At 41.3% G+C, this 24548-nt stretch overlaps 1 long non-coding RNA gene across 1 annotated transcript in view; it reads left to right on the plus strand.

Annotated features, from left to right (window-relative positions):
- The window catches only part of LOC141995561 (uncharacterized), a 111293-nt gene that overhangs the window by 78750 nt on the left and 7995 nt on the right, over positions 1–24548 (plus strand). Inside the window, exon 2 of the long non-coding RNA XR_012641354.1 lies at positions 1116–1192. This is a non-coding gene — a long non-coding RNA (uncharacterized LOC141995561). The remainder of the gene's footprint in view (positions 1–1115; positions 1193–24548) is intronic.

A 24548-nucleotide genomic window follows, 5' to 3' on the forward strand; every position in this document is an offset into this window, starting at 1 on the left:
ATGATGAGGTTGAGCTTGAAGAATACCCACTTGCAAAAAGAAAAGGAGTACTTGTGACACCTTAGAGACTAACCAATTTATTTGAGCATAAGCTTTCCTGAGCTACAGCTCACTTCATCGGATGTCCACTTGCAAAGGACATTAACAGCTCACATTTAGTTGTATGCATGTTAGAGTGAAAGGGATGCCACAATTGCTTTCAACTACACTGGGCTATGCCATTACGGTTTAGCTTGAGTTGTATGCCACAATGTATGGTAAGGATATGATGTGTCTGTCACTTCGTTGATACATAAATCACTTCATTGATACATAACTCTCTCGTACCAGGAGAAACCAGTGTTGATTCTGCTGGGTATTCTCACACAGATAGTCTTCAAATGCTTTTGGAAGAAAATTTCTCATATCAGACCACACGGTGCTCTCAGTTTTACCACTGAACACCTGGTGTAATTCTACTGAAACTAGTGGAGTTACTCTGGATTACTATCAGTGTAACAGAGAAAAGAATTAGGCCTTATTTACTCACCCACGTATCTGAAATGTCAGTGTGTAATGCTAGTTGAATTTCCCCATACATCTGTGTTTATTCCCTTGGGACAGATGTGGGGTTTTTTTATGTGCAGGAATTTCAATGTGCCCCTCTGAGAAAATGGATATACTTTGTTTTTTAAATAGCATAACGTTTATGACAGCATCTTAAATACTACTGCGATACACATGAGAAAACACCTAAAAATAGATAGCAGAATCATCTATCCCACACAAAGCAATTTTTGCTATAGAATTACAATCCTGCAGTGTCCCATATCCATATCCTGCTTTATTGTTTGTATTGGGAGCTTTACATAAGGAAATAAGGGTGAAGATATGTACAGCTGTCTATCTGCCTGAATGTCATTCTTGTGGAGGTTGCGTCATGTCTATTATCCTGGAATAACCGTATTCTACTAGAAGTGACCTTGTTAATATTAATACTAAGATGTTAGAATCCAGTGTAGTGACACAACATGCTAAAATGTTTTTGAAATTATAGTCCATTTTGAAGAAATCAGGGATTTAAGTTGCATGAACTATTTTATCCTCCCTAGAGCTCACTACTGTCTCCTTCTTAGAGTTCACAAGGTCAGCGGTGAAGGACACTGGTGAGGAAGTGTCAGGGAAGCTTACACTGTTTGTACCCATTCTGTAGGTAAGGAAAAATATTTTTCATCCATAGATTTCAAAGCACTTTACAATTTTTTTTTCTATTTTACAGATCATGAAACAGAGTTGATGGGATTGGTGAGTAGCAGAGCTAGGGTTAGAAATAACATTTCTAGACTCCTCATCTGGTTCCCTATTGACTGATTCAGAAAAAGAGCAAGCTGTTTGTAGAGTATTTATCTCACATTATTTATTAACTTAAATTTCACTTTAATTGGCTTTCTAAGAAATAGCCAGAATATGAAGGGAACCAATATACTGACCTTAACAAAAAAATTTTAAAAATTGCCTGACAAGACAGTGATGTTGAAAGATAAAATTCAATAGGGGTTGAGACTGATTGTCTGACAGTAAAGACTAGAAAAAGAAAATATGAGACACAATAAAGGACAAACACTGGTAAAGGTAAAGCAAAACCCCTTTTGTAACGTAATAAGATCGCTCATTTTATTGATTTTAAAATAAAAAAGGTCCATTTTTCTATGTGCCCCTGAATATACCTGCTGAATCCTGAAAACACAAGTTCATGCGGCCTCAGGCAACCCCCACGTCCCTGGCCAATAACTCTTTCCTGAGTCAAATTACATGCCTTAAGTGTGCAGGTATTCTGTCTGCAAAGACATTCATCTGTAAACTTCCAGGAAAATGGAGAGAGGATTCTGATCTGCTCTTTATCAAAGACTCAGCCAAGGAAATGCTGAAATTAATTTTCATTAAAAATTTAAAATAATTTTTAAAAAAGGGAGAAGAATCTTCTTTAAAAGTTCCAATTGCAAAGAGTTTGATTAATATTTCATGTGTCTAAAGAGATGATCTCATGTGAGAAGTTTCTTTCTTTTTTTAAAAATAATTTGTTCCTGTATAAGGAAAGTACTAGACTTTCTGTTGCTGTCACTCAATCATTCAAATAATGAAAAACCAGGTGAGAGAAAGGAAAAGTTCATTTCAGACAAAGCAGTTCCAAAGAACAAGGGGGAAATGAAGAGAAATTGGTTTAGGGAGGAAAAAAAACCGAATGTTCTCTTAACAAGAACCCTTAGAAAAACAGTAACCTTCCTAATGCTCAGGTTCTCTGCTTGTGTAAATTAGCATAGCCCCACTGACTTTAGTGGACTCAAGCCAATCAACAGCCGCTGAAGATCTGGCCCAAGGATTCTGACTTGCAACCCTGTGTTTGAACAAATCCTCAGATAACTCACTTCAGAGCTGACTTTGAGGCCATTCGACTCTCGCTCTCAGAACTGGATAGATGCCTGCACCCCACCCAGAAACCCCGGGAGAGTCACTTCCCTGTGCCTCCATTACCATTGTTTGGGCAATCACTGATATTACTTTCAGGGAATATTGTGGGGTTGGTTAGCAGCTCTGTGGCAACTGTTTTGTTAGCCCTCCCCTTCTCAAGGCTTGAGTAGTTCTCTGTAGGCATGGAGACTAGTGAGCCCCCAGAACTCTGTCCAGGTGCTGCACCCAGGACAGGCTACGATACCATGGTGATGGGTGTGATATTTATAAATTTACACAGATATGGTGAGGATTTGGTCCAGAGCCAGTTACAGGTTTAGGAAAGTATTGTTTCACCCCTGTAAAAGTCATATTAGTAACTGGACGGCTGCTGTTTTTAGAAAGTCCAGGGATATCTATGGTGAGTTGTAGTTACTTCAGACTTCTGGAAATTGGAACTGAGAAAGGCAGGAATGATCCTGAAATGTCAGCGTACAGGTGAGCTCAAACTCCCATTTAACCACTTGGTGTGAAAAGTGTCCTTATTGTCTGAAAAAGAAAAGGAGTACTTGTGGCACCTTAGAGACTAACAAATTTATTAGAGCATAAGCTTTCATCGGAAGTGGGCTGTAGCTCACGAAAGCTTATGCTCTAATAAATTTGTTAGTCTCTAAGGTGCCACAAGTACTCTTTTTCTTTTTACGGATACAGACTAACACGGCTGCTACTCTGAAACTTGTTGTCTGTGTTTCTTGGGTGAGTGGAAATCATTCCTTCTCTTCACATTATCCCCTCCTCTATCTATTCGTTCCTGTGCACTTTTTTGTTTGGCTAGCGAGACGACCCCTCAATAGTAGAATTCTCTCACTGGTGGTGATTTGGTCCCACTGCTTGCTCCATTGCCTAAAGATGACATCTATTTCCCAGCGTTCATTTTTGTAGCAGTGGCCCTTAGTGGAAATAGCATTTTTTAAAGAAGAGCATGGACTGGAGACTTATAAAGCACCTTGTGACAGAGAGTGGAGAGGAAAAGCTGGCACAATCTAACTTGCCATAATTTTTCCTTTAGCCACTGCTCGTCTGTGGAGCATATTTTGAAAACTCTGCCCTATATCACAAGCAATTTCATTTCGTAACCATTTTAGATTGTGTTTCGGACCCATGTTCCTTGTATTTATGTACCGAAATGTGAGTAAATCAGTACTAGATTATATATAATATTTGAAATGAATGGATGAAGAAACTCAAACTCTGAATGTTTCAACATTTCATTTCCAACTCTGGCATTTCTTAGACAATTTCCTGAAAATTCCACTTGAAAATGGGCCTCTTATTCTAAGTGAAAGCTGAGCATGTTTGAAGTGAAATGTAGCTTCACAGTTTGTGTTATCAGCATTTTACATGTACTTAATGTGAAAATAGGCATGTTGTCATTTTCTCCCCATGTGGTAAAGTGAAACTTGAGAGGTTGGGCATGAAACAAGTGTAATTTTCCAACAAAACTGTGGAGCACTTTTCATCAATTTTGCATGCTCTTATACTAAAACACTGCCAGGTTTAACACTGAAATATGCATGAAATAAAACAGATTTTCCTAAATCTAACCCAACACTTGACTGATTTAAGACTGCATTCTAAGAGATACATGTATATAAGGAAATATGAAATAGCACCAGAATGCCTTGGGAAAATGGCCAATTTCTTCAAACAGTGCCATTTTAAAATTAATTCTTTTATCAGAAAAGAAAAACAAACAAAACTAAAATCTCCCAAAGAGTATACTCCTAAAATAATCCTTGGAAGCCAATTACTTCAAGTGTTCAAAGGGAGTGCTAGAGCTTTATAGACCCCAATTTCAAAGCCCACTGAGTTCAATGAGAATCTTTCCGTCCACTTTGAATCGAGTTCCACAGCATGGTCAGATATGGTGATGAACACAGTGTAACCACCTATGTAGAAGTAAAAAATGGTTAGCAGAACGAAGACTGTGTGCACGCTTAGCAACCCAGATGTTGAACATAGTGTGATAGTAGCATAAGCAGATTCATACCAAGGGCCCAATACAGCTCTGATTGGAGTCAATGGGCTTCTAGCCTGGTGCTTGATCTGAAGTCAATGAGAGTCTTTTCATTGACTTCAGTGAGAGCTGGATCATGCCCAAGAGCATGATGGGCATGACTATGTGTGACCCTTTTTGAATAGTAGTAAAGAAAATGGAAAAACAAAGATCTCATGGCTGGATGGGAGAAATATGCACAGTTTATGAAATATGCCTTCCATTTCACTAGAGAGTGGCGCTTCTCGATACAACTAACTGTATATCCTATTAAGAACAGTGCAAATGTGTCTTAGACCTAACTTAAACTATCCCCAGCTGCAGAAAGGAATAAATTGAAACATTTGTCTCTTATCCTGTGCCTCTTTGTTTGGCAAGTTGCTTTGCTTTGAAATGGCAAGCCCTTGTTAAAATTATCATTTGCCTGGTTATGGTGGTGCTTCAATAAACTAACACATTAGTCAGGGAGGAATAAGCTGCCAGCACGCTTTGTAATTTTCTGGTTTTCATTAACTGTAAACTGTATTAGGTTTTTTGCTGCTTTTTGCCTTGACCACTATCTTGTATGATAAAGGGAAGCTGGATATTATGAATCCGTTTTGCAATGGTTCAAAGCTAAGGCCTCTGATAAATGTGAGTGCTTCCTTAGTGTTTGTCCTGCTTATTTCAAACAAAATGCACTAACACTGTGTAAAGCAACTACTGTGTCTAACTCTACTATTGCAAAACGTATTAATATATTCTCTTTATCATAACCAATAGTGACTGTGCCACACAATCTGGCCCCTTTGCTTAGCATTTCCCCTCTTTGCTTGACCAGACAACTCCACCTGTGATTGAAACTCTGCTCAGCCTGGCTAAGTTCAGGCAAAACAAGCTGAACACCAATCAATGAATTTCATTAACACACTTGGAAATGTGTAAATGGCCCTGTGAGCCTGCCAACTAGGAGGCAGGCAAGAACAATTTTTCATATTGTGTGAAAAAAGATGCTCTAACTTCCATGGCTTGTGAGTCATTATGGACAAGGCTGGCATCAAAGCTTGTATAGCTGCCACAACCACTCACCCTCAACCAATGGTACGTGTATTCAGATTTTATTATTGGTGATTCTGCATTGAGGGAAAGGCTAAGTCCTTTCAGAGTGTCAATAAGCAATCTTAAAATAGAATAAAAGAAAGGCAGAAGCTCTTTCAGCACTGCTGCTGGTAGCTCTCCTGCTCAAAGCAAAATCCCAAAACAAGCAAATATCTGAAGGAGGACAGAGAACTCATCCCTCTTTTTAACACTTATTTCACTGTAATTATTGTAGTGTTATTTTTCACAGTACTCCACTTAAGGTTGTGTCAGCACTTCTATTGTGGGCTTCTATTTTCAAGGCTTTATAACTTGGCTGTAAACTCTTGCTCAGAGATAAAATTTGGCACCCAAGGTCTGTGTCTGAAATCAAACTCCTTTGAATGGACTTTTTTTAATCATTTGTTTTTAAATTGCATGAAAGCATAACAAAAGACAACTTTTCCAGTTTAATACACTGATTCCTTTAACTGGAATACAGAATTGAGATATAAACCCAGATATTAACCTTTTGGTGGCTCCTATTATTTTAATTATCATCCTCACCAATCAGATGGCTAGCAGCCTGATACATGCCAGCATTTTGAGTGTCCACAGATTCATAGATTCCAAGGCCAGAAGGGACCACTGTGATCATGTAGTATAGTCTGACCTCCTGTATAACACAGGCCATAGAACTTCCCCAAAATAATTCCTAGAGAATATCTTTTGGAGAAACATCCAATGTTGATTTAAAAATTGTCTGATGGAGAATCCACCATGAGACCATTGGTAAGTTGTTCCAATGGTTACTTACCCTCATTGTCAAAAATTTACATTTTATTTCCAGTCTGAATTTGTCTAGTTTCAACTTCCAGCCATTGGATTGTGTTATACCTTTCTGTGCTAGATTGAAGAGCCCATTATTAAATATTTATTCCCCATGTGGATGCTGATAGACTATAATCAAGTCCCCCCCTTATACTTTTCTTTAAGATAAATAGACTCAAAGAGCTCAATCTATCACTATCAGGCAGGTTGTCTAATCCTTTAATTGGCTCTTGGCTCTTCTCTGAATCTTCTCCAGTTTATCAACATCCTTCTTGAATTGTGGGCACCAGAAGTGGACACAGTATTCCAGCAGTGGTTGCACCAGCACCAAATATACAGGGAAAAATAATCTCTGTACTTCTACTCAAGATTCTCATGTTTATGTATCCCATGATCGCATTAGCTCTTTTGGCCAATACTGGCACACTCATGTTCAGCTGATTATCCACTACAATCCCAAATCTTTCAGAGTCACTGTTTCCCACTGTGTCCCCCATCCTGCAAGTATGGCCTACTTTCTTTGTTCACAGACATGTACATTCACATTTAAACTATATTAAAAGGCATATTGTTTGCTTGTGCCAGTTAATCAGGCAATCCAGATTGTTCTGAATCAATGACCTGTCCTCTTCATTATTTACCACTCCCCCAATTTTTGGGTTATCTGTAAACTTTCTCTGTGATGACTTTATGTTTTCTTCCAAGTCATACATTAAAAATTAACATCTGGCAGGCAATTCATTAATAATATGAGCTAGCTGCTTTTGGGGAGGAAGACTTTTTAATACAGCAAAGACAGTGAGGCTAAAAATGTTTCCATCTATTCTTAATCCAGAACCCTGTATCTATAGCTCATGTAGGTGCAAATCAGAGTTTGTGCCAAAGTAAAGGGTCTAGATTTTAAAATTTCCTGCTAGGAAGTTTCCACCTTCTCCTTCATTACTGTTGCTCTCATAAAACTACTCTTGGGGTGAGAGTGTTTTTAAAAAAAGCATTTAAAATTTATTTTCAACAGAGACAGACTGTCTCTAGTAAACTGACATGAAATGTGATCCTAGGGTTTGGTAATCACCCTTTGACTTAATCACACTTCATTATATAACTCATTTTAAAGCAGGGATAAATAATCACACACACATTCTCAATTCAAAAACCACTCTGAATAAGTTGCATATTTGTGTATACTAAGGCTGTCCTCATGCAGCTTTGATTTGTGCAGCCAACCCTTACTCAGCAGTTCACCATAACTCTTATTGACCTTGGCAGCTGTCACATTGCTCACCAGGTTTTATGTTGCTAGGGGTGTCAATATTCAGGGGAAAAAATGTACAGAATATGTTGAGTTTTATTTGCAGGTTGGAGTGAGAGGCAGAACCCAGACCTCATTTCCAAAAGTGTTATCCTGAAGACAATAGTCCTAGAAGATCTGCAGTTGACTTTAACCTCTCGCTACTCTGCACTGGCTGAGAAGTAGAGACCAACAAATGAGAAAGTTTGTCCACTCAAAATTCTGATCTGCTCTAAACTAGAAGCTTCAGTTCTAGGGTCCTTCAATTAGCATGTTCTTCGCCAGATAAGATAAAACTAAGATCCAAAGCATTGTGGCATATTCTGTAAGAATGGTATCTTATACAACTTCTTATCCTGCAGTTAGAAAACCAACTTGGGCGACTTCAGCAGAGCATACTGAGGTGATTTAATTTTCAAATTTGCCTGCTGCTGGCCTGATTAGTTCTTCTCTACTTGACTGTGTGCTATGCAGTATTGGCTCTGTCCTGTAAGGTGCTCAGCACCTCACAATTGCCATTGAGCTCAGTGGGAGTTGGAAAAAAGTGCTCCGCACTTCGCAGGATTTACCTCTCTGTGGGGAGATTCCCACTCTTGTATCTGGAGCTACCGCCTGTGGGTACGGGTAGCACTCTTGACTCTTTCTTCTGAGTTAACATTTAAACTATATCCAAGCAGGATACAAGGGGCCAAACCGTTGTTCAAAGTGCTGCCTTTCATGTGAGAACAATTGTGCTCTTTAAAGACCTATGGCATATTTGTACAAATGAGGATGCTAATTTCTGTGGCCTGACAACAATCCAAAATGTGGATAATTACATTCTGCCTCCCTCAAGTCCTCCTGCATTTTGAACTGGAAAACATATTCTTTACTTCCTGTCCTAAACTGCATATGGGTTTCATGTGTATTACTGCATTTCAGCTGCAGAGGAAGCTATATGTCAATGAGAAAAGGTGTACTTGTGGCACCTTAGAGACTAACCAATTTATTTGAGCATAAGCTTTCATGAGCTACAGCTCACTTCATCCGATGCATCAGATGAAGTGAGCTGTAGCTCACGAAAGCTTATGCTCAAATAAATTGGTTAGTCTCTAAGGTGCCACAAGTACTCCTTTTCTTTTTGCGAATACAGACTAACACGGCTGCTACTCTGAAACCTGTCTATATGTCAATGGTGGGTTAAGTAATCACTGTGCATAGTTTGCATATTATGCTGTTAAATTTGTAAAGTGCTTTGAGACAAGAGTGATTATATGCATGTAACATTGTTCTTACTGTCATGACTGTCTTAGAGCTTTACACCTTGTAACTTGATGATGTCCTAATGATGTGGACAAACACAGAATCACAAACAGTTAATACGATAAACAGTCCTCAGAGTTTAAAACCTTTGTTCCTAACTCAACTGAGATTTTCTTTTGTTTCTTTGGGCTTTGAAGACTTGATTGCCACTAGGTGCAATCTGAGAAACCTTCTGACATAAATCAGTTGCTGCCACTGGGTACTAAGTAGGCCTCGTGAAGCCATCCTCTGCTGATGGATGGGGCTTATAGAAGCTGCCCAGTGAACCCCCCGGCACTAGCAATTGGGGCTTCTTATCTGTTATAATAACTCCTGATGACAGATGTCACCATTGTTGAATGGTCAAAGCAGTGTGTGGCACTTTTATTTTGATCTAAAATTGACTAGCTCTTTTTGAAAAAAGGGTCTAGCAAATAGTTATGCTAATCAAGATAAATCAAGTCACACAAGTCACAATTGAGCTGTGAAAGTCAGCATCATCAGATGGATACCAAATGCTCTCCAACCACTTGCTGATAAAGGTGGAAAGTGTCACATAAATATTGCTTATAATTTTAGTATAGTGCTGTGAATGTCTTATTTATTGGCCTCTTGCCCTGAATAAATACCAACTTTGCTGTCTCTTATCGCTATAGTTAACTGTGCTTGGTTTGCAAAGGATCTCAATATAGAGAAATTAACCTAATTCTACTTAAACAGGATTTAAAAATGTCAAGTTGATTTAGGCCTTGTTTATGCAGCAAACCTTTCTCTCAGGTTCCAGTGTTTTGCTAACTTTCTTTAAGCAAGTATGAAATAAAAATGCAAGGACCATCGAGAAGCGTAACTTGAAACTGTAAAGAATTAGGGTGTTTGTGGGCCATCGATCTCTACCATATGGAATGTTATGAAAGCTCAGCTGTGTGTCACAATCCCAATACTGCTAATAGCCGGGGGTTCTCCTATTTGTAGAGGCTTGTGCTGTTGGAGAAAAAGCATCTGAATTTTATCTGTGCTGTCACAGAACTTTATAGCAGATATGGTGTGCAAAGTAATGGGACTATCATGGAATCATAGATGACCATAGATTTGTTACAATATTTTCATTGAAATTAAATCGCTTACTAACCTTTTCACAGAGACAGTCCTTAACTGCAACCTAGGATGGTATTTCCTGGAGAGGTGAAAAGTAGAGTTAGCAAGTAGTTTTAAGGTGTGAGAGCCAAGTGCCCCTCTCTGTAGAAAGACATTATCCTTTCTCCCAAATGCTATGTAGCTGCTGTTGGAAATTCACCAGAACAATAGAAAGGAAAAACAAAAGCCACCATTTGTACATTCTTTTTGTCTAGGAGGGACGGGGCAGTTTGCTGCTGTTTTTAGTTGTTTGTTTATTTTTGTTTAAATTAGAAATAAAAAATATTAAAACTACCTTAAAACCAAAATACACAAATCCAGGAAATTTTTAAGATGCTCAGTTAAAAGCAAAACGTGAGCAGCACTGGGGAGACACTTATGCTTCTAAAACTCTGATTCTTGCCCTCCCTCCTCCCTCAAGTTGCTCAGAAAACTTGACAAATGCTGCCTTCACCAGGACATGGAACAGAACATTTAAAACACTGACTTCCAGTGTAGAAACCCAACAGGCAGAGACCTCTTAATAGAGGTATAAATAAAAAATCTTCTCTGACCTGGGGCCTTCAGTGTCATCTCCTTTATCTGTCATAAATAAACAGTGAGGTGGCAAAATTTGCAGATGATAGAAAATTACTGAAGGTAATTAAATCCAAATCCAACTGAGAAGAGTTACAAAGGGATCTCATAAAATGGTGTGGCTCGACAAAAAAAGGCAGATGAAATTAAATGTTGATAAATGCAAAGTAATGCACATTGGAAAACATAATTCCAACTATCCACACAAAATGATGGATCTAAATTAGTTATTACCACTCAACAAAGAGATCTTGGAGTCATTGTGGATAGTTCCCTGAAAACATCCGCTCCATGTGCAGAAGCAGTTAAAAAAACTAACAGAATGTTAGGAACCATGAGACAGAAAATATTATTATGACATTATATAAATCCATGGTATGCTTGCACCTTCAATACTTCATCTCAAAAAAGATATATTAGAATTGAAAAAGGTACAGAGAAGGGCAACCAAAGTGATGGAGGTTATGGAACAGCTTCCATGTGAGGCGCAATTAAAAAGACTAGGACTTTGGAGCTTGGAAAAGAAATAACTAAAGGGAGGTTATGTAGAGGTTTATAAAATCATGAATAGTTTGGAGAAAGTGAATAAGGAAGTGTTATTTACTCCTTCACATAACAGAAGAACTAGGGGTCATCCAATTAAATTAATAGGCAGCAGGTTTAAATCAAACAAAAGGACGTAGTTCTTCACAATGCACAGTCAACCTGTGGAACTCATTGCCAGGGGATGTTGTGAAGGCCAAAAGTATAACTGGATTCAAAAAAGAATTATGTAAGATCATGGAGGTCCATCAATGGCTATTAGAGCCAAGATGATTAGGGACACAACCCCATGCTCTTGGTGTCCCTAAACCTCTGATTGCTGGAAGTAGACGATGGGATGGATAACTCGATGATTGCCCTGTTCTGTTCTGAAACACCTAGCCTTGGTACTTTTGGAAGACAGGAAACTGAGCTAGATGCACCATTGGTCTGACCCAGTATAGCCATTCTTGTCTTGCCTTGTCTAAATAATGAGCAAGTGTCCACTAAAGATTGTGAGTAACAGAGTATGGAAGTTGAGGGCAGGTGTGTCATTCTAAATAGTTTTCCTTGCAACTTTTTTTTCTTTTTACTGTGTTTTTGTGCCTCTTGATCATATTGATTTTATTAGCTGTGCTAGTTGAGCAGTTCTCTGGATGAGTGATCATAATTATAACACATTGCATAGCTTGGGTAAACAGATCCATTGAGAAACTAACATTTTTAATTGTCTAACTGCAAATAAACATCAGTTTTTTGCAAGTGCCACTTCTGAAAGCCATTCACTTGTTACAAATCCTATAACACCTCTTCATTACTGTGTAGAAAAAAAGGAGAAATTCAGTGTTTAAATTCATAAATTGTAAAATTGTTCAAAGCAGATGAGCATTTAAGTGACAAAATGCAAGATAATTTTGATTTCATCTGACTAATTGCAACCTCTTTATTTGTACCTTTTGCCTTTGTTTTGACTGCTGTATTTGACTTACAATAGCAGGCATAGCCATGTAGTAACTATAACATTAATCTTAAGAAAAGGGGTAAGGAGTTGGTAGTAGAAATGCAAGAGACCTGTAGGCTTTGACTATAAGAATAGCTTAAGTAAAAGTGTGCATAAGTATAGGGCCTTATAGTCTGTCTAGGAATAGTTGCTCAAAAAGTTAGCATAAGTAAGTAAATTAACAGTGACCTTAAGTAACAAGATGGCCTTAAGTAACAAAGAAAAGGAGTACTTGTGGCGCCTTAGAGACTAACAAATTTATATGAGCATAAGCTTTCGTGAGCTACAGCTCACTTCATCGGATGCATGCAGTGGGAAATACAGTGGGGAGATTTATATACACAGAGAACATGAAACAGTGGGTGTTACCATACACACTGTAAGAAGAGTGATCAGGTAAAGACTCTATTTATTGTTTTGTAATAGTACCAAGTGGTGAAAGAAGGCAGTTTGTACCAGTTTTAGAGTAGTTTTGGAGGGAACATTAGCAGATACTTAACCACAGGTAATCATAGTAATTCAATTGATGTACTGTATACATTAATGAGCTTTGCTTAATTAATTTACTAACCTATAGAATAAAGGCATCCCAAAATTATGAGAGTGTGGAAGTTAAGATATGGTAAAGGAGAGAAAAGCTGTACATACATATGCATGAGGACTATCAAGGTCTATAAAAATCAGATCTCAGGTACAGCCATTGGAGTTTTTCGTTGGGATACCAGAGTCAGACCAGGATCTGTCTCAACCTTTAGCCGTCTCCCCAAGGATAGAGTGAGTATAGATGTGTTCTGGTGCTGGCCATCCTTAGAGTTGTACTACATCGCCATAGGCAGTGAGTTATATGGGCCTGTGATGCCCGTGCTCCAGCAATACTCAAGAACGTGGGCCCAGCTCCACCAATGTAGGGCTGCTGTGGGCCTCTTCCCCAGCCCCGAAGCTCACTGCTGCTGGTGGGGAGGAAGGAGCTCTTCCCCTGGAGTTCGCTGCTGCTGGCGGGGAAAGGGCTGGGGGGAGTCCTCTGGCCCCAACCCCAGGGCAGCCTGCACCCCAAACTCCTCATCCCCGGCCCCAAGCCAGAGCCCACACCCCCAGCCAGAGCTCTCACCCCCCGCACCCTAACCCTCTGCTCCAGCCCTGAGCCCTCTCCTGTACCCTGAGCTCATCCTCGGCCCTACCCCACAGCCCTCACCCCCACACCCCAACCCTCTACCCTAGCCCTGAGCCCCCTCCCACACCCCAAACCCTCATCCCCAGCCCCACCCCAGAGCCTTCACCCCAAGCCAGAGCCCTCACCGCCCCCCCCGCACCTCAACCCTCTTTTGTAGCCCTGAGCCTCCTCCCTCACTGCAAACCCTCATCCCCAGCCCCACCCCAGAGCCCTCATCCCCCCCACACCCCAACTCTCTGCCCTATCCTGAGCCCCCTCCCACACTCTGAACCCCTCAGCCCCACCCCATTAATTTTGTTATGTGCAGGAATATTGAGGTGGTTTGTCACACATCACCTTCATATTGGTGCACATAATAAAATTCATTCCGCACTTGAGTGGGAAAAATTAGAGGGAACAGTGCTGTATATTGTCTGAGTGCCTGAGGGAAAAAATATGCAATTTAAATTCGGCGGTCAGTTTGGGGTATGATCGTGTTTAGCACAATACTTGATTATTTTATACTCTTTAAAGTAAAGCATATAATTGGTTGTGTAAGCGTGCAACAAAATATAATGTATTGAAGCAAGCAAGTGCTGATTCTGACACTCCATTTTTAAATGGCCCTTGTAATCTTGTGGCACAAAAGAAGGAGCTACATTTTGTTTTAATTTTAGAAAGTATTTGCTTTTGACGATTATTGATCCAAGAGTGCTTGGTTGTTTCCATATTCAAAAGGGCTGTGTCGTGATCATGTATAGACAGGAAGAATGTACTCAAACACAGTATGTCGTACGTAAGTAGTAGTAATAAAGTTAATATTCTTAGTTAAATAAATTTTTCTTACAATAGTGATATTGTGCAATTCAGAGAAACTGTTAAACACTTACTGTTTCCAATCCATTATATCACTTACACGGCAGATGTGTGGGGAGGGACTTGGACCTGTTCTGGGCAACACCAAAATTATACAAACCTGGCGCCCATGTACCTCGCTTTACTTGTCTGGGTTGGTTTACTTATTGGACTAATTATTTTAATAATAAAAATTTTACAGTGACAGATGGTCTTCCCTGAGTGAGAGGGTGTTGTCATGGCTGTGCCCCACAGGACTCCCAAAGCAGTAATTCTGATAATACTGGGCCTGATTTGAATCTACCAAATTTCAGAGTTTTCACTGGGGATTCTAAATCAATAATCTAATCCATAGACCAGGCAACACGGGGCTTGAGCTACCATATTCAAAATAGCTATGTGGACATTCTGGCTCAGGCTCTCAAGCCGAGGGGGTCAAGTAGTCTTGAGACCTGGAGCTGGAATGTAAACTTTGCTATTTTTAGTTTGCTAGCTTGAGCCCTGCTAGCACAAGTCTGTCTACCCTGGCTAGGAGGCTCACTCCCAGCTGCAATGAAGACAGACCCTGTGTGCCTTTCCAGGCATGTAAGGAACCTCCCGGCACAAGGAAGCCATTAGTTTGTGTAGAAATAGCATAGCTAGAAGAAGTGTAGCTATAGCATGCCATGGTCCTGGCTGATCCTGGCTATATCATGGCCCTTAGTGGCTGTTGCAGCTGGTAATAATTTAGAGCTGCTGTGAAGCTACTCTAAATTATGCTTGGGTCAAAAATGGCCCTTACTGCCCCAAGGATTGTGGGAGCACAAAGGTGATATAGAGTTGTCTTTGCTCTCTTCTGAGTGGGGAAAAAAAGAACTCTGGCATGGGTCTAGCCCAATATATTTGCAATTTTCATCCATGTTTATTTCTTCCATTCTTTTTGTTGCTAGATATTCAGTATTTATCATTTACAAGGATTGTTTTCAGATTTCTAGATGGATGGGAAAACATCAATCAAATCATGGATGCTTACCACCAATCAGACTTTGAATTAAGATTAACATGGAATGATCCAGAAAAAAATTTTTTTTTAGTACTGGACCAATGAAAGGGAGCTACTCTCAGATGAATAAGTTGAACTCAACCACTTATTAGTTCCTCTTCCCTCTCCTCACCAACCCAGAACTTTTTCCTGATTGACTGAAAGAAAAAGCCTATATACCACTCCAAGATTTACAATAGAACTGAAATATTCTATCATGACAGGTTTCAGAGTAGCAACCGTGTAAGTCTGTATCTGCCACAAGTACTCCTGTTCTTTTTGTGAAATCTTCTAGACTCCACTGTACTTATTTTAGGGGTTAGGCTAGCACTGGATTTCATGTGAGCATGGCCTTGAAGATCTCTATTTATTCCCTCTTTAGCCCCATATAATGCTATTTGCCAAACCTTTAAAAACACTTTTCTATTATTTGGTGCTATTTTATATTATGCCTAGAAAGAATTGCATAAACAAGCTAAAAATCTGTGACTTTTTTCTGCTCCAGCTGCTCATCTGTCTTTAGATATGCATGGAATAACCTACCTCTTGCTACTGATCTCTTACCCTTAGCCATGCTGGAGCAGGATGGACTACCAGCAATGCACATATGCTTAAGGGTCATCAAAGATGGTCAAAGTAGAATTGCAGAAGTAGTAGAAGTTACTGCTAAAGTTTGTATAGGGATCAGATGAAACATGGGAATGCCTGTGAATCTGCTCATAGAGCATAACTGCAGAGGCAATAGCAAGAATAGATGCCTGTTCCACCAGACAAACAGTGGAGAAGCAGGAGTACTTGTGGCACCTTAGAGAAGTGGGTTTTAGCCCACGAAGCTTATGCTCAAACAAATTTGTTAGTCTCTAAGGTACCACAAGTATTCCTGTTCTTTTTGCAGATACAGACTAACACGACTGCTACTCTGAAACCAGTGGAGAAACAGTCATGTATCCTTGATGTGCCCGATGACTTGGTGAACAGGGCACGTAGGTATGGTTATCAGTTCATCAGGGTGCTGTGGGATGAAGCTCAACATATGACACTCTTTTTGCAAACTCTATTCTATGAATTCCTTAGTCCTTGGGTCAGGATTCCTTTCTGGAAATTGAGCAGGCATACTGGCTGCCCTGCTCAGGCCTCCTGATAGTAAGAGACCACTGTCTATGGCTGAGAAAGTGTATGAAGGTAAATGATGGTTTCCCTATGCTGTTGTCTAAATCTGCTAAACCTAGATGATAGGGTCATGCCTAAGCCCTTTCTACAGGAGCACTGCTTCCATTGCTACCACCAATGGAGCTACCTAAGCCAATGGGAGATTTTCCCAGACAGTATCTTGTTTGAGATTATTGACTTCAGAGGTAGTTTTGAGTGTGAAACGAATGCAGAATCAGACCTTATGGCTCCTATGAAGAAGAAATATTTAAGAAACATTTTATTACAACAAATGATAGGACAGAAATCTCAAGAAAAGACCATCCAGTTATTATTATCATAGCTGTGGTCCCTGGGAACTAAGAACACAATGGTCTTGTTGGTCTGGCTGGATAACTTGATAATGATACTAGTGTACTGAAGACAATTTGGCCTACATGCCGTGGAAGTATTGTAGGATGCTGGTGAAAGGAAAACATGTGTAAAGTGCTGCAAAATGTAATGTATCTGCCACCTGTTCAACAATCATGACAGGGAAAGAATTCCACCTGCTGTGTAAAACAATAGGGGCGTCATGGATGTGTTTCACAAGCTATTAACCTTTCCTGATTGGAGTCTTGCTGTGCAGAAAGAGAGGCAGGCATGCTGTTGTAAAGCTGGGTTTTGCTGCAGAAGAATATCATGAATGTGATTCAGTACCAGGGAAACTGTGTGCTACTTGTAGTGATAAATTTTTTTGTGGTCTGGGACTACTTCAGGTATTCTGTTATGAAGGTGATGACAAAAGATAATAGGGCTCCAGAGTGGCTGCGGACTAATTATTTGATATGGGATCTGACACTGTCTGGAAAGTGGAAGATCCCATAAGTCTAGTGAAAGACTATGCCTCAAGGAGGTCCCGACCCTCCCCACACTCCCCAGTATTCAAGAGGATGCTCAAGCTGCATCATCTTTTGGTATGGTAAACTCCGTTGCTATCCAACATATCCTGCAGGCTGTGCAGAGGGGACTTTCCTGGAAACCAAAGTCTACTGACTGGCCACATTATGGGTACAATACAGGAAGTGGTGCACTACCTCACTCATGTGCTTCAAGTCTGATGTGGGGGCAAGAGGAGGGAACCAGCTTTAGAGACAACGACAGTCACCATCTGTGGTGGCGCTGGAAAACCGGGTGCAAGCTCTTGCCAAGGCTGTAGGCATCAGCTGAGCACTGACAAATTCATAAGTGGAAACCAGCCTAGCCCACCTGTATGTTAGTATTGTTCAGGATAGGTGTTAGGCCTGTAAAGATGTGTTTAGACGCTATAAAATGCTTGTAAGTTTCTGCATGCATTAATCTTACTTGTAACATCTGTTTCCCATGCTATCAGGTAATATGTAAGTTTTTTGCTTTATAACTGAAAAAAGGCCTGCTCTGAACTTGTGAACCTAGGCAGCAAGAGTGGTTCCCTCACCCATCAAGAAGGACAATCAAGACTAAATGGGCCTGTCAAGGTTCCTCCCCCACTCTGAACTCTAGGGTACAGATGTGGGGACCTGCATGAAAAACCTCCTAAGCTTATCTTTACCAGCTTAGGTCAAAACTTCCCCAAGGTACAAAATATTCCACCCTTTGTCCTTGGATTGGCCGCTACCACCACCAAACTAATACTGGTTACTGGGGAAGAGCTGTTTGGACACGTCTTTCCCCCCAAAATACTTCCCAAAACCTTGCACCCCACTTCCTGGACAAGGTTTGGTAAAAAGCCTCACCAATTTGCCTAGGTGACTACAGACCCAGACCCTTGGATCTTAAGAACAATGAACAATCCTCCCAACACTTGCACCCCCCCTTTCCTGGGAAATGGATAAAAAGCCTCACCAATTTGCATAGGTGACCACAGACCCAAACCCTTGGATCTGAGAACAATGAAAAAGCATTCAGTTTTCTTACAAGAAGACTTTTAATAAAAATAGAAGTAAATAGAAATAAAGAAATCCCCCCTGTAAAATCAGGATGGTAGATACCTTACAGGGTAATTAGATTCAAAACATAGAGAATCCCTCTAGGCAAAACCTTAAGTTACAAAAAAGATACACAGACAGAAATAGTTATTCTATTCAGCACAGTTCTTTTCTCAGCCATTTAAAGAAATCATAATCTAACACGTACCTAGCTAGATTACTTACTAAAAATTCTAAGACTCCATTCCTGGTCTATCCCCGGCAAAGACAGAATATAGACAGACACATAGACCCTTTGTTTCTCTCCCTCCTCCCAGCTTTTGAAAGTATCTTGTCTCCTCATTGGTCATTTTGGTCAGGTGCCAGCGAGGTTACCTTTAGCTTCTTAACCCTTTACAGGTGAGAGGAGCTTTCCCCTGGCCAGGAGGGATTTCAAAGGGGTTTACCCTTCCCTTTATATTTATGACAGGGCCATTGTAGGTGTCATAAATATAAACGGAAGGGTAAACACCTTTAAAATCCCTCCTGGCCAGAGGAAAAGCCCTTTTACCTGTAAAGGATTAAGAAGCTAGGATAACCTCGCTGGCACCTGACCAAAATGACCAATGAGGAGACAAGATACTTTCAAAGCTGGAGGGGGGCAGAAACAAAGGGTCTGGGTCTGTCTGTGTGATGCTTTTGCTGGGGACAGAACAGGAATGGAGTCTTAGAATTTAGTAAGTAATCTAGCTAGATATGCGTTAGATTATGATTTCTTTAAATGGCTGAGAAAATAAGCTGTGCTGAATGGAATGGATATTCCTGTCTTTGTGTCTTTTTGTAACTTAAGGTTTTGCCTGGAGGGATTCTCTATGTTTTGAATCTAATTACCCTGTAAGGTATTTACCATCCTGATTTTACAGAGGTGATACTTTTTACTTTTTCTTCTATTAAAATTCTTCTTGTAAGAAACGGAATGCTTTTTTCATTGTTCTTAAGATCCAAGGGTTTGGGTCTGTGGTCACCTATGCAAATTGGTGAGGATTTTTATCAAATCTTCCTGAGGAAGGGGGTGCAAGGTTTTGGTGAGGATTTTAGGGGGAAAGACGTGTCCAAACAACTCTTTCCCAATAATAAACCCGGTTAGACGTTTGGTGGTGGTAGTGAAAGTCCAAGGGCAAAAGGTAAAATAGTTTGTACCTTGGGGAAGTTTTAACCTAAGCTGGTAAAAGTAAGCTTAGGAGGTTTTCATGCAGGTCCCCACATCTGTACCCTAGAGTTCTTGACAGTAGGACAAAAACCTTGACAGTAGGACAAAAACTTTCTTGATTGCCCTATCCATCCATGAAGAAGTTACTAGCCTTTGTCCAATGGGTTTGAACTCTGGGAGAAGGGCAATAACCATTTTTTCTTGTGAGCATCTTTATCTCTTTGCTGTTTGAACTCTTATAGGGCTGGAGCTAGGAAACAATCACAATGATCCCCAGGGTCAACCTGAGTTAGTTCTAAAATAGGGGTTCTCAAACTGGGTGTCGGGGGTCAGCCTCCACTCCAAACCCCGCTTTGCCTCCAGCATTTATAATGGTGTTATAAATTAAAAACACTTATAATCAAGATAGTCCATTTAGACAGTTGACAAGAAGGTGTGAGGATTCAATAGATTCAATTTCCCTAAGTTAAGTATCCTCATACCTTCTTGTCAACTGTCTAAATGGACCATCTTGATTATCACTACAAAAGTTTTTTTTCTCCTACTGATAATAGCTCATCTTAATTAATTAGCCTCTTACAGTTTGTATGGCAACTTTCACCTTCTCTGTATGTATATAGGTATCTTCTTATATGCTCCATTCTAATAAATTTGTTAGTCTCTAAGGTGCCACAAGTACTCCTGCTCTTTTTGCGGATACAGACTAGCATGGCTGCTACTCTGAAAACTGTTCTAAAAGACATTCAGTGGACAGATTATTACATCTCTCTCACCTTTTGGAACAAAAGAATGGACATAGTGGGTCAGACCAATGGTCCATCTAGCCCAGTGTCCTCTCTTCCGACAGTGGCCAATGATATGTGCTTCAGAGGGAACGCACAGAACAGGTAATCATCAAGTGATCCATCCTGCCGTTCACTCCCAGCTTCTGACAAAGAGGTTAGGGACACTCTCACGGTGTTGCATCCCTAACCATCCTGGCTAATAGCCATTGATGGAGCTATCCTCCATGAATTTATCTAGTTCCTTTTTGAACCCTGTGAGAGTTTTGGCCTTCACAACATCCCCTAGCAAAGAGTTCCGCAGTTGACTGTGTTGTATGAAGAGGTACGTCCTTTTGTTTGTTTTATACCTGCTGCCTATTAATTTCAGAGGGTGACCCCTAATTCTTGTGTTCTGTGAAGGAGTAAATAACATTTTCTTAATCATTTTCTCCATAACAGCCAAGATTTTATAGACCTCTATCATATCCATACTTAGTCGTCTCTTTTCCAAGCTGAAAAGTCCAGTCTTTTTAATTTTTCCTTACATGGAAGCTGCTTCATATCCCTAATCATTTTTGTTGCCCTTCTCTGTACCTTTTCTAATTCCAAAACATCTTTTTTGAAATGGGACGACCAGATCTGCATGCAGTATTCAACATGTGGCATACTATGGATTTACATAGCGGTATTATTATATTTTCTGTCTTATTATCTATCCCTTTCCTAATGGTTCCTAACATTGTTAGGTTTTTTTTGACTGCCGCAGTGCTTTAACTGAGTGGGCTGAAATTCTACATGCTGCGTATCTTCCTCAGGCTGAATTTTTTTGGTAAGTTTCAGCTAAAACATTTTAGCCATTTCAGCTAAAACAGTTTCCCTGAGACAAAGGCTAGGGAAAAAATACGTAGTTTTGCTAATGTTAAAAAATTCTTGGTGACCTTTTCTTTGAAAAGCTCTATTACTCTGGGGCGAGGACTTGAACTTTGACAAGAGGCAGCCTTGGTGTCGGCATGTGCCTTTTGCCATCCCAGTGAAAAATCCACCCACATTTAGCCAAGTTACAAGCCTCAGGAATACCCCAACCCCCTTCCCCCCCCCGGCCCCAGTTTGCGCGTGCTCAGTAGAGACTTTAATTTAAGCAGCTAAAATCTCCTTAGATTTAGTACTCACTAAGCATGCTTGAACCTCTCTCAGCTCTTAGTGTGGACCTGACTCTCCCGCGCTCTCAGCGACTTCTCAGTGACAGGCAGTGACTTCCCTGTGGCACCGAGGCAGCACGGAGGAAGCTGTATAATTCAAATGCAGAGGGGCCAAAAAACTGGATTAGGGGGAATGGATGGGGAGGGACTGGATTAGAAATCTGAGGGTGGGATGTTGGAAAGTAAGGACAAGGAGCCAAGTGCGGAAAACTGAGACTTGATGAGAAACCTGGGGAGAGAGACTAGGACTGGAAGCCAGGGTGGTGGTGGTGGTGAGACAGAGAGAAAGGGGAGAGAAAAATCAGATGAGGAGCCAGGAAGTTGGGGGGTTAGACTGTCTGAGCAAGGAGATGGAGACAAGGAGTTGAGGTAGGAGAGTGGGAACTGGGATTGGCTGGGCAAGGAGATTGGGACGGGGATGAGAAGCTAGAGGAGTGGAGACTGCGACTGGGTAGGCAAAGAAAATGGAATTGGGAAAAGGAACTGTGAGTATGCCAGGGAGACAGGACTAGGACTAGGAGAGGCTGGAGGGGATGGGGTAAGGGTAGGGGTAGGGGTCAAGTTTCTGAGAATGGGCAAGAGTCTATGTTCACTAGAGCACACAGCCCTCCATAGCCTGGAATGGAACCCAAGATTCCAGAGTCTCACCATTCCTCTGCTGTCACCAAATAACTATGAAATCCACTGGCAGAGTGTGTCCCATCCCCCTCTAGTGTGGGTCCACAGAAAGGAAGAACCATAGACTATAACTCATCTGTGCTTATGTGTTACCTGCTTTAACCTGTAAATAACTCTCGTTTATTTTTCCTAGTAAATAAATCCTTAGTTAGTTGACTATAGGATTGGGTATCGTGTTGTCTTTGATGTGAGATCTAAGGAACAAATTGACCCGGGGTTAGGGTTGATATCTTTCTAATTGCACAAAACCTGCCCCGTGCTGCCCTGCCCCGAGGCCCTGCCCTGCCCCACCCCTTCTCTGAGGCCCTGCCCCCACTCACTCTATTCCCCCTCCTTCTGTTGCTCACTCTCCCCCACCCTCACTCACTTTCACCAGGCTGGGGCAGGGACGGGGGAGCAGACTCTGGCCTGGGGCAGGGGGCTGGGGTGCAGGATCCCGTGAGTGCTTACCGCAGTTCCCAGGAAGCGGCTGCCAGGTCCCTGCAGCCCCTAGACACATTGGCAGCCAGGGAGACTCTGTGTGCTGCTCTCGCGCCCTCAGGCACCGCCCCCGCAGCTCCCATTGGTCGCAGTTACTGGCCAATGGGAGCTGTGGAGCCAGCCCTCGGGACAGGGACAGCACTCAGAGCCTTCCTGGCTGCCCATGCATCTAGGGGCTGCAGGGACCTGGCGGCTGCTTCCGGGAGCCGTGCAGGGCTAGGGCAGGCAGGGAGCCTGCCTTAGTCCTGGGCCAACGCTGCGTCACCAACAGGATGACCACAGCCGCCAGGGTCCCTTTTCGACTGGGCGTTCCAGCATCCAGCTTGCTTGCGCGGCAAGATAGACTGGAGTGCCCGAGAGACTGTCTGTGACTGCATGGTAAGATTGTTACCGTGATCCAGGAGTTCACATTTGTCACTTGGTTGGTGAAATCTAATTATAGACATACCACCAGTTTGGGGTGTCTGTCCTGCTTTTTGACAGTCTGCCCTGAGGGTGGCATTCATGATTGCCACTCACTCTAGACCGTTTGACACCATCCATGTCCATTCAACCCCTGGTCACTTCAGTGAGGGTCCCAACGAGGATGTTGATGAATTTTTGATGCAGACAAGTGCCCACAGGAATCTAGTTTGATCAAACTCCTATTACAGAGCCCCGTACCCAGCCACCAGACTTTTAAAAAAGCTTTCACTCACTGCCAGCCTGAGCTGGATTTGCCTGCCTCTTTAATCTATGGCCAGTTTCTCTGTACACAAAAACATTTCTAACAATATTTTATCTGAGGAGATTCCTCTCCTCACTAGACTATGGAATGATACCACAGCACAACTTATTACCGTAGCTAATTCCTGTTAAATTTCACATCAATTTGATATAAGATGTGCTCAGACAATATCTTGGCCTCTGCAATGTAAAGACAAAACAAATAGGATTTCAGATTCCATCCACTCGGTTTCTGTTGTGGAGTGATTGAGAATTCAATCAGTAATGTAATATTCTTTCATATGTTCCAGAAGTTGTTGTGATGTTACCCAGGGTACAATCTGGACTGTTGGACAGCTGTGTCCTCTCAGTTCTCCAACCTGGTATACCTTCTACACTACTTTGCTGTGAGAGCAACCACTCCTGGCTTGCTCTCTCACAGCCTTCAGCATGTACTTTACCTCCAGCTATACTGCAAGAGTGCTTCAGCCAGACAGCCTGCCACCCTTGAATTATACTGCAGAGCAACACTAGCAAATACCCAGTCCAAGACTTTTCTCCGGAAACTTGCATCTGGGCAAACTGCCCAGTACCTTCCTAGACAATACAAGCTCATATAAACTCTGTCATTTCATTAATAGAAAATGATATGCACAGACCTTGTTATCTCAAATGGAGTTCCCCAAACATGCCAATCCAAACCCACTGGCTTAGATAGAGCAAGTTTGTTAACTATAGAAAGATAGATTTTAAGTGATTACAAGTGAGGGTCAGAATTTCTTTACAAGAATGCAACTAATAGCTAACTTAACAAGCTAAAGTGAATTCAAAGCAAAGGATCTCTCTCACTACATGTTCTAGCAGTCTTACTGGCTGAATCCTTCCACCAGGATCACTTCCCAGTTCAATGATGCTTCCTTTGTTTTTCAAGTGTTGTCGATGCCGTGAGTAGAGATGAAGGGAGAGATAATTTGTGTCCTCTGCCCTCACTTACAGTTATTTTCCCTTTTGAAAATCATTTACAGCTGAGGTTCAGGTGATAGCAGTCTGTGGGATGGGAACTTCCAGCTGTTTCTTTGCCAACATGTAAATTTCTCGCTCACACCCTTTTTCCTGCCAAAGAATGGCCACTTAACCAGATGGTGGTCCGTTTGATTATGCTGACACCTGCCTGAGGTGTTGGCTGGCCTTTTGTTTCTGGGGAACTGATTTGAAGCTGTTCCCTGGACTTGGAACATGTC

The sequence above is a fragment of the Natator depressus genome, chromosome 11 (genome assembly GCF_965152275.1).
Source record: "Natator depressus isolate rNatDep1 chromosome 11, rNatDep2.hap1, whole genome shotgun sequence".
Lineage (NCBI taxonomy): Eukaryota > Metazoa > Chordata > Testudines > Cheloniidae > Natator > Natator depressus.